The 7,500-nt window shown below is 49.6% G+C and overlaps 1 protein-coding gene across 1 annotated transcript in view; it reads left to right on the top strand.

Moving 5' to 3' along the window:
- The window catches only part of LOC124019176 (glutamate receptor ionotropic, NMDA 2A-like), a 180,435-nt gene that overhangs the window by 121,182 nt on the left and 51,753 nt on the right, over window positions 1–7,500 (top strand). The window lies entirely within an intron of this gene.

A 7,500-nucleotide genomic window follows, 5' to 3' on the forward strand; every position in this document is an offset into this window, starting at 1 on the left:
TCTCTCCCTCTAATCCAGGGATGGTCAACCCCAGTCCTCTCTCTCCCTCTAATCCAGGGATGGTCAACCCCTGTCCTCTCTAATCCAGGGATGGTCAACCTCAGTCCTCTCTCTCCCTCTAATCCAGGGATGGTCAACCCCAGTCCTCTCTCTCCCTCTAATTCAGGGATGGTCAACCCCAGTCCTCTCTCTCCTTCTAATCCAGGGATGGTCAACCCTGTCCTCTCTAATCCAGGGATGGCCAACCCCAGTCCTCTCTCTCCCTCTAATTCAGGGATGGTCAACCCCAGTCCTCTCTAATCCAGGGATGGCCAACCCCTGTCCTCTCTAATCCAGGGATGGTCAACCCCAGTCCTCTCTAATCCAGGGATAGTCAACCCCAGTCACCTCTCTCCTTCTAATCCAGGGATGGTCAACCCCAGTCCTCTCTCTCCCTCTAATCCAGGGATGGTCAACCCCAGTCACCTCTCTCCCTCTAATCCAGGGATGGTCAACCCCAGTCACCTCTCTCCTTCTAATCCAGGGAAGGTCAACCCCAGTCCTCTCTCTCCTTCTAATTCAGAGATGGTCAACCCCAGTCCTCTCTCTCCCTCTAATCCAGGGATGGTCAACCCCAGTCCTCTCTCTCCCTCTAATCCAGGGATGGTCAACCCCAGTCCTCTCTCTCCCTCTAATCCAGGGATGGTCAACCCCAGTCACCTCTCTCCTTCTAATCGAGGGATGGTCAACCCCAGTCACCTCTCTCCCTCTAATCCAGGGATGGTCAACCCCAGTCCTCTCTAATCCAGGGATGGTCAACCCCAGTCACCTCTCTCCCTCTAATCCAGGGATGGTCAACCCCAGTCACCTCTCTCCTTCTAATCCAGGGATGGTCAACCCCAGTCCTCTCTCTCCCTCTAATCCAGGGATGGTCAACCCCAGTCACCTCTCTCCTTCTAATCCAGGGATGGTCAACCCCAGTCCTCTCTCTCCCTCTAATCCAGGGATGGTCAACCCCAGTCCTCTCTCTCCCTCTAATCCAGGGATGGTCAACCCCAGTCACCTCTCTCCCTCTAATCCAGGGATGGTCAACCCCAGTCACCTCTCTCCTTCTAATCCAGGGATTGTCAACCCCAGTCACCTCTCTCCTTCTAATCCAGGGATGGTCAACCTCAGTCCTCTCTCTCCTTCTAATCCAGGGATGGTCAACCCCAGTCCTCTCTCTCCTTCTAATCCAGGGATGGTCAACCCCTGTCCTCTCTCTCCTTCTAATCCAGGGATGGTCAACCCCAGTCACCTCTCTCCCTCTAATCCAGGGATGGTCAACCCCAGTCCTCTCTCTCCCTCTAATCCAGGGATGGTCAACCCCAGTCCTCTCTTATCCAGGGATGGTCAACCCCAGTCACCTCTCTCCCTCTAATCCAGGGATGGTCAACCCCAGTCACCTCTCTCCTTCTAATCCAGGGATGGTCAACCCCAGTCACCTCTCTCCTTCTAATTCATGGATGGTCAACCCCAGTCTTCTCTCTCCCTCTAATCCAGGGATGGTCAACCCCAGTCACCTCTCTCCCTCTAATCCAGGGATGGTCAACCCCTGTCCTCTCTAATCCAGGGATGGTCAACCCCAGTCCTCTCTAATCCAGGGATGGTCAACCCCAGTCCTCTCTAATCCGGGGATGGTCAACCCCAGTCCTCTCTAATCCAGGGATGGTCAACCCCAGTCCTCTCTAATGCAGGGATGGTCAACCCCAGTCCTCTCTAATCCAGGGATGGTCAACCCCAGTCCTCTCTAATCCAGGGATGGTCAACCCCAGTCCTCTCTTATCCAGTGATGGTCAACCCCAGTCCTCTCTAATCCAGGGATGGTCAACCCCAGTCCTCTCTAATCCAGGGATGGTCAACCCCAGTCCTCTCTAATCCAGGGATGGTCAACCCCAGTCCTCTCTAATGCAGGGATGGTCAACCCCCATCCTCTCTAATCCGGGGATGGTCAACCCCAGTCCTCTCTAATCCGGGGATGGTCAACCCCAGTCCTCTCTAATCCAGGAATGGTCAACCCCAGTCCTCTCTAATCCGGGGATGGTCAACCCCAGTCCTCTCTAATCCAGGGATGGTCAACCCCAGTCCTCTCTAATCCAGGGATGGTCAACCCCAGTCCTCTCTAATCCAGGGATGGTCAACCCCAGTCCTCTCTAATCCAGTGATGGTCAATTCCAGTCTTTGGGGCCTGAATGGTGACACACTTTTTTCCCCCAAGCCCCTGCTGACACACCTGACTCTAATAATCAATGAGTCAGAATGCAGTTAGTTTAATCAGGTGCGTCAGCTCCATGTCTGAGGGGATGATGTCAATCAGGCCCCAGAGGACTGGAGATTCCCATGGCTGCTCCAACATACCCCTGTGTTAGAGAGGAAGGTCCCACCTCTATCAGCTCTAGTCTTGTTCTGGTTGTCTGAGTAGCAAAGTCTTCTTTACTACAGCAGGTTCCCGTGACGATGATGTCATGTTGTGGATTAGAATCTGGGTCGTTGTTTCGATTCATTATTTAAAAACAGGTCACTAAAAAAAGACATGTCAAAACATCACTTCAACCAATGTTGCCCACATGGTCATTTCTCCTCCTCTCCTCTCTTTCTCTCTCCTCTCCTCTCTTTCTCTCTCCTCTCCTCTCTTTCTCTCTCTCTCCTCTCTTTCTCTCTCCTCTCTTTATCTCTCTCTCTCTTTTCTCTTCTCTCTCTCTCTCTCTTTCTCTCTCCTCTCCTCCCTTTCTCTCTCATTTCCTCCTTTCTTTCTCTTTCTCTCTCCTCTTTCTCTCTCCTTCCCTCTCTTTCTCTCCTCTCCTCTCTCTCTCTCTTTCTCTCTCCTCCCTCTTTCTCTCTCTTTCTCTCTCCTCTCTTTCTCTCTCTCTCTTTCTCTCTTTCTCTCTCCTCCTCACTTTCTCTCTCCTCTCCTCTCTTTCTCTCTTTCTCTCTCCTTCTCTCTCTCCTCTCTCCTCTCTTTTCTCTCTCCTCTCCTCCTTCTCTCCTCTCTCCTCCTCTCCTTCTCTCCTCTCTTTCTCCTCTCTTCTCTCTCCTCCTCCCTTTCTCCTCCTCTTCCCTTTCTCTCTCCTCTCTCTCTCTCTCTCTCTCTCCTCCCTTTCTCTCTCCTCTCCTCCCTTTCTCTCTCTCCTCCCTTTCTCTCCTCTCCTCCCTTTCTCTTCCTCTCTCTTTCTCTCTCTCTCCTCTCTTTCTCTCTCTCTCTTCTCTCTCCCTTTCTCTCTCTCTCCTCCCTTTCTCTCTCCTCCTCCCTTTCTCTCTCCTCTCCTCCCTTTCTCTCTCCTCCCTCCCTTTTTCTCTCCCTCCTCCCTTTCTCTCCTCCCTCCCTTTCTCCTCCTCTCCTCCCTTCTCTCCCTCTCCTCCTCTCCTCCCTTTCTCTCTCTCTCTCCTTTCTCTTTCTCTCTCTCTCCCTTTCTCTCCTCTCCTCCCTTTCTCTCTCTCTCTCCTCCCTCTCTCCTCTCCTCCTTTCTCTCTCCTCTCCCTTCTCTCTCCTCTCTCCTCCCTTTCTCCTCCTCTCCTCCCTTTCTCTCCTCTCCTCCCTTTCTCTCCTCCTCCTCCTCTCCCCTTTCTCTCTCCTCTCCTCCCTTTCTCTCTCCTCTCCTCCCTTTCTCCTCCTCTCCTCCCTTTCTCTCTCTTTCTCCTCTCTCCTCCTCTCTTTCTCTCTCCTCTCCTCCCTTTCTCTCTCCTCTCCTCTTTCTCCTCTCTCTCCCTCTCCTCCCTCCCTTTTCTCTCTCCTCTCCTCCCTTTCTCTCTCCTCTCCTCTTTCTCCTTCCTCCCTCCTCTCCTCCTCCCTTTCTCCTCCTCTCCTCCCTTTCTCTCTCCTCTCCTCCCTTTCTCTCTTTCTCCCTTTCTCCTCTCCTCCCTTTCTCTCTCCTCTCCTTTCTCCTCCTCCCCCTTTCTCTCTCCTCTCCTCCCTCTCTCTCTCCTCCTCTCTCTCCCTTTCTCTCTCCTTTCCCTCCTCCTCTCCTCCCTTTCTCTCTCTCTTCCTCTCCTCCTTCCTCCCTCTCTCTCTTTCCTCCCTTTCTCCTTCCTCTCTCTCCCTTTCTCTCTCCTCTCCTCTCTCCTCTCTCCTCCTCTTTCTCTCTCCCTTTCTCCCTTTCTCCTTTCTCTCTCTCTCTCCTCCCTTTCTCTCTGCTCTCCTCCCTTTCTCTCTTTCCTCTCTCTCCTCCCTTTCTCTCTCCTCTCCCTTTCTCTTTCTCTCTGCTCTCCTCCCTTTCTCTCTCCTCTCCTCTCTTTCTCTCTCCTCTCCTCCCTTTCTCTCTCCTCTCCTCCCTTTCTCTCTCCTCTCCTCTCTTTCTCTCTCCTCTCCTCCTCTCCATGTCTCCTCTTCTTTTATTTTATTTTATTTCTCCTTTATTTAACCAGGTAGGCCAGTTGAGAACAAGTGCTCATTTACAACTGAGACCTGGCCAAGAATAAAGCAAATCAGTTCGACATAAACAACAACACAGAGTTACACAAGGAGTAAACAAACATACAGTCAATAATACAGTTGACCGGGGTAGGAGTAGCCAGGTGGAAAGCATGGCCAGCCATAGAAAAATGCTTATTGAAATTCTCAATTATGGTGGATTTATCAGTGGTGACAGTGTTTCCTAGCCTCAGTGCAGTGGGCAGCTGGGAGGAGGTGTTCTTGGACTTTACAGTGTCCCAGAACCTTTTTTCAGTTTGTACTACAGGATGCAAATTTCTGTTTTAAAAAGCTTTAGCCTTAGCTTTCCTAACTGCCTGTGTATTTTGGTTCCAAACTTACCTGAAAAGTTCGCAGAGCTATTCGATGCTAATTCAGAATTTCACAGGATGTTTTTGTGCTGGTCAAGGGCAGTCAGGTCTGGAGTGAACCAAGGACTATATCTGTTCCTAGTTTTTTTATTATTAAATGGTGCATGCTATTTAAAGAATAACCAGGCATCCTCTACTGACGGGATGAGATCAATATCCTTCTAGGATACTCCGGCCAGGTCGATTAGAAAGGCCAGCTCACTGAAGTGTTTCAGGGAGCGTTTGACCGCTGACCCATTACGGATGCAGGCAATGAGGCAGTGATCGCTGAGATCTTGGTTGAAGACGGCAGAGGTGTATTTAGAGGGCAAGTTGATTATGATGATATCTATGAGGGTGCCTGTGTTTACAGATTTGGGGTTATACCTTGTAGGTTTATTGATCGTTTGTGTGAGATTGAGGGGATCTAGCTTAGATTGTAGGACGGCCGGGGTGTTTTAAGCATATCCCAGTTTGGTAACCTAACAGAACAAACTCTGAAGATAGATGGGGGCAATCAATTCACACATGGAGTCCAGAGCACAGCTGGGGGCTGAGATCTATAACAGGCGGCAATGGTGAGAGACTTGTTTCTGGAAAGGTGGATTTTTAAAAGTAGAAGCTCGAATTGTTTGTGTACAGTCCTGGATAGTAGACAGAACTCTCTGCAGTAGATTGCAACTCCGCCCCCTTTGGCAGTTCTATCTTGGCGGAAAATGTTATAATTAGGGATGGAAATGTCAGGGTATTTGGTGGTCTTCCTAAGCCAGGATTCAGACACGGCTAGAACATCCGGGTTGGCAGAGTGTGCTAAAGCAGTGAGTAAAACAAACTTAGGGAGGAGGCTTCTAATGTTAACATGCATGAAGCCAAGGCTTTTACGCTTACAGTTCGGCTAACTCTCTCTCTCCAGTTTGGCTAACTCTCCGTCTCTAGTTTGGCTAACTCTCTCTCTCTCTAGTTTGGCTAACTCTCTCTCTAGTTTGGCTAACTCTCCCTCTCTAGTTTGGCTAACTCTCTCTCTAGTTTGGCTAACTTTCCGTGTCTAGTTTGGCTAACTCTCCGTCTCTAGTTTGGCTAACTCTCTCTCTCTCTAGTTTGGCTAACTCTCTGTCTCTAGTTTGGCTAACTCTCCGTCTCTAGTTTGGCTAACTCTCTCTCTCTAGTTTGGCTAACTCTCTGTCTCTAGTTTGACTAACTCTCCGTCTCTAGTTTGGCTAACTCTCTCTCTCTAGTTTGGCTAACTCTCTCTCTCTAGTTCGGCTAACTCTCTCTCTCCAGTTTGGCTAACTCTCCGTCTCTAGTTTGGCTAACTCTCTCTCTCTAGTTTGGCTAACTCTCTCTCTCTAGTTTGGCTAACTCTCCATCTCTAGTTTGGCTAACTCTCTCTCTCTAGTTTGGCTAACTTTCCGTGTCTAGTTTGGCTAACTCTCCGTCTCTAGTTTGGCTAACTCTCTCTCTCTAGTTTGGCTAACTCTCTGTCTCTAGTTTGACTAACTCTCCGTCTCTAGTTTGGCTAACTCTCTCTCTCTAGTTTGGCTAACTCTCTGTCTCTAGTTTGACTAACTCTCCGTCTCTAGTTTGGCTAACTCTCTCTCTCTAGTTTGGCTAACTCTCTCTCTCTAGTTTGGCTAACTCTCCCTCTCTAGTTTGGCTAACTCTCCGTCTCTAGTTTGGCTAACTCTCCCTCTCTAGTTTGGCTAACTCTCCGTCTCTAGTTTGGCTAACTCCCTCTCTAGTTTGGCTAACTCTCCGTCTCTAGTTTGGCTAACTCCCTCTCTAGTTTGGCTAACTCTCTCTCTCTAGTTTGGCTAACTCTCTCTCTCTAGTTTGGCTAACTCACTCCGTCTGACTCTCTGCCACACCACACTCTGAATCCTCTCCTTTCCTCCTCCTCCTCTCTATCTTCTTTCCATCTCTCCTCTCCTCATCTCGTCTCCTCCTCCCTTTCCCCTCTCATCACCTCTCCTTCTCCCTCTTCTCTCCTCCACCTCCTCCTCTCCTGCCCGTTGGCAGTGAGACTTTCCGCTCAGAGAAGATCCAAGGGAATAATGAGAAATAAGGAAATGTGCTAGAAACTCATACGTACTGTGACTAACCTCTCTCTGTCTATCTCTCCATTCCCTCTCTCCATTCTCTCTCTATCTCTCTCTCCATTCTCTCTCTCTCTCTCTCTCTCTCTCTCTTTCTCTCTCTCTCTCTCTCTCTCTCTCTCTCTCTCTCTCTCTCTCTCTCTCTCTCTCTCTCTCTCTCTCTCTCTTGTCTCTCATCTTTCTCTTTCTCTTTCTCTTTCTCTTTCTCTCTCTCTCTGTCTATTTCTCTCCATTCTCTCTCTCTGTCTGTGTCTCTCTTTCTCTCTCTCCATTCTCTCTCTCCATTCTCTCTCTCCATTCTCTCTCTCTCTCTCTCTCTCTCTCTCTCTCTCTCTCTCTCTCTCTCTCTCTCTCTCTCTCTCTCTCTCTCTCTCTCTCTCTCTCACTCCATTATCTGTCTCTATCTCTATCTCTCTCTCTCTCTCTCTCTCTCTCTCTCTCTCTCTCTCTCTCTCTCTCTCTCTCTCTCTCTCTCTCTCTCTCTCTCTCTGTGTGTCTCTCTCTTTGTCTCTCTCTCTCCAGTCTCTCTCTCCATTCTCTCTCTCTCTCTCTCACTCCATTCTCTCTCGTCTCTCGTCTTTCTCTTTCTCTTTCTCTTTCTCTTTCTCTGTCTCTCTCTCTGTCTCTGTCT

The sequence above is a fragment of the Oncorhynchus gorbuscha genome, unplaced genomic scaffold (assembly GCF_021184085.1).
Source record: "Oncorhynchus gorbuscha isolate QuinsamMale2020 ecotype Even-year unplaced genomic scaffold, OgorEven_v1.0 Un_scaffold_753, whole genome shotgun sequence".
Taxonomy (NCBI): Eukaryota; Metazoa; Chordata; class Actinopteri; order Salmoniformes; family Salmonidae; genus Oncorhynchus; species Oncorhynchus gorbuscha.